Raw genomic sequence first — 3,418 nt, forward strand, 5'->3', positions numbered from 1 at the left:
TTTGAAGATTTGAAACCTAACGTACTAAGGAATAAGAATCTAATAACAAAACAACAAAACAAACAAAATATTTTTGGGGTTTTCTGATTTCGAATTTTTTTTTTTTTTTGATTTTTTGTAGAATCAAATCCCAAGCTAGATTTGTTGAAACAAACCTAATTTAGGCTCTGATACCAATTGATACAAGATTAAGAACGAAAATAGAAATAAAATGCAAGAAAAGAAAAGGATAGATAATTTGACACAACTAAAGACCCAAATTAGCAACCAAAGTTCTTAGATTAACTTGACCTCTAATTTAGGAACTAAAGAGCACCAAACTCTTAGGATGACCAATAGGGATTTGACACCCTAAGAACCAATCCTCTCAACAATTTCACAATCTCAAGCTTAGCAAGCCCTCAACACTCAAAAGAGTTTACAATTCTCAAAATATCAATATCCAAAATAGTCTAAGTCTTCCATGAAGAAGAAGAGAACTATTTATACTATGCTAGAAATAAAAGAAAGCAAAATGACATAAACACCCTTAATGAAACAAGGGCCTTGTTTGGCTATTCTTCTTTCTTCAAAATCTTGAAATCTCCTTTGCAAGAATAGCCAACTCTTCATCTTTTAGCCATTGTGGTAACTTCCATTTCCTCTTCTTCTCCCCAAGCAATCTTCATCAACAAATGGACTTGGGATCCAAGGTGCTCATCAAAAGTATACTCAAGAGCCTCCCGCTTCATGAATAGGCTTTGCAAGTGTTGTAGTTCCCGGGCTTGGCTCCTTGTAAATGGCCTTGAGGCAAGTGGGCTTGCATCAAGAGCGGATAGATTTCTAAACTTGAAGCAAGGGAACATGAGTGCTCGGGAGTATAGCCTTCAATTTAATTCTTTGGCTAGATATGCTCCTACTATGGTAGCCGACACGGGCGATAGAGTGCATAGATTTGTGAGTGGCTTAGGGCCACATTTGTTTAAGGATTGCTTGACGGTTTCATTACAAGATGGGATAGATATTTCCCGCATTCAAGCCCATGCCCAAAATCTTGAAGGACAACAACCTCCGCAAAGGGGTGATCGTGATATTGATAGAGAGCAAAGCAAGAGGGCTAGATCTATCGGCGCAGGCAGTGAGTATAGAGGGGGATCAAGGCAGACATTTTCTAGACACTCAGTTCAGTCAGTGACGAGTGCACCTCCCCGATTTACAGGCAGGAGATCTGATCGCTCTTTCCATTCAGGGCAGGGCCAGAGTTTAAGGGCCCCAGGTCCACAGTTTGGGGAAGATTACGGTCGGAGGAGACCTCCGATGCCGCGATGCGGCCGGTGCGGTAGATGGGTGCACATTACGAGCCCGGTGCCGCCGGTTCGGATGCTTGTTATGCTTGTGGTCAGGTGGGGCATATGATGAGAGATTGCCCGTCGACAAGCGGCAGAGTTAGGACCCATCCCACAGAATCAGCGGCCGGTTCTTCATCAGTGCGTCCTACAGGGCAGGCTCCCCCATTCCGGCGAGGGGCGAGGTAGAGGCCGAGGGGGGAGTGTCTGCGGGGAGCCACACCGCCCCACTTGTATACATTAGCCGGACGGCAAGATCTTGAGTCGTCCCCAGATGTGGTTACAGGTACATTGTCTGTGTTCTCTCATGATGTGTATGCATTAATAGATCCGGGTTCCACATTATCATATATTACTCCATATGTTGCTAATCGTATTGGGGTGAAATTCGAGCCAATCAAACCTTTTGAGGTGTACTCCAGGTTGGTGATCCGTGATAGCAAAGCAAGTGTATAAAGATTGTATAATTGTGATATGTGATCGTCAAACCAAAGCTGATTTAGTTGAGCTAGAAATGCTAGATTTTGATGTGATTATGGGTATGGATTGGTTGGCCTCATGCTATGCTAATGTTGATTGTCGACTGAAAGTAGTCCGATTTCAATTTTCGGGAGAGCCCGTGCTTGAATGGAAAGGTAATACGGCAGCTCCAAGGGGTAGGTTTATTTCCTACCTTAAGGCGAGAAAGATGATAGCTAAGGGCTATATTTATCACTTAGCCCGAGTTTATGACACGGAAGCAAAGTCACCAACATTCCAATCTGTTCCGGTAATGAATGAATTTCCAGATGTATTTCCAGATAAACTTCCAGGCCTTCCTCCAGAAAGAGAGATTGACTTCGCCATTGATGTGTTGCCGGATATTAAGCCCATTTCTATTCCTCCTTATCGAATGGCTCCGGCAGAATTGAAAGAGTTAAAGGCCCAGTTGAAAGATTTGCTTGAAAAGGGGTTTATTCGACCCAGTTCATCACCGTGGGGAGCACCAGTATTATTTGTGAGAAAGAAAGATGGCTCCCTACGAATGTGTATTGATTATAGACAATTTGAATAAAGTGACGATAAAGAACGGTATCCTCTTCCAAGAATTGATGATTTATTTGATCGACTACAAGGTGCCAAGTGGTTCTCCAAAATAGATCTGAGGTCGAGTTATCATCAAGTGAGAGTCAGAGAAGAAGATATTCCCAAGACAGCTTTCAGGACAAGATATGGCCATTATGAATTCCGAGTAATGTCGTTTGGGCTAACTAATGCTCGGCGGTATTTATGAATTTAATGAATAATGTATTCAGGCCTCTCTTAGATCCGTTCGTGATAGTATTCATTGATGATATTTTAATGTATTCTCGCACAGAATCAGAACATGCAGATCATCTACGTATTGTTCTTGGAATTCTCCGTACTCCGGAGTTGTATGCAAAATTTTCAAAGTGCGAGTTTTGGCTAAATTCCGTGACATTCTTAGGCCATGTTATTTCAGATGATGGCATTAGAGTTGACACTCAGAAGATTGAGGCTGTGAAGACTTGGCCAAGGCCTACGACGCCTACGGAAGTTCGTAGTTTCCTGGGTTTGGCAGGTTATTACAGGAGATTCGTGGAGATATTTTCATCCATCTCAGCCCCATTGACGAAGTTAACCCAGAAGTCAGTAAAATTTCAATGGAATGATGCGTGTGAGCGCAGCTTCCAGGAGTTGAAGAATAGACTAACCTCAGCCCCAGTTCTAACGCTTCCAGAAGGGCTGGATGGCTATGTTGTGTATTGTGATGCTTCCGGTGTTGGGTTAGGATGTGTACTAATGCAGCATGGAAAAGTCATTGCTTATGCTTCGAGACAGTTGCGAAAACATGAAAAGAATTACCCAACTCATGATCTTGAATTGGTTGCAGTAATTCATGCATTAAAAATGTGGAGACATTATTTGTATAGCGTACATGTTGATATCTATACAGATCACAAGAGTCTTCAATATATCTTCAAACAAAAGGAGTTGAATCTGCGACAGCGGCGGTGGTTGGAATTATTGAAAGATTATGATGTGAATATTTTGTACCACCCCGGAAAAGCAAATGTAGTAGCGGACGCGCT

The sequence above is a fragment of the Lycium ferocissimum genome, chromosome 1 (genome assembly GCF_029784015.1).
Source record: "Lycium ferocissimum isolate CSIRO_LF1 chromosome 1, AGI_CSIRO_Lferr_CH_V1, whole genome shotgun sequence".
NCBI lineage: Eukaryota > Viridiplantae > Streptophyta > Magnoliopsida > Solanales > Solanaceae > Lycium > Lycium ferocissimum.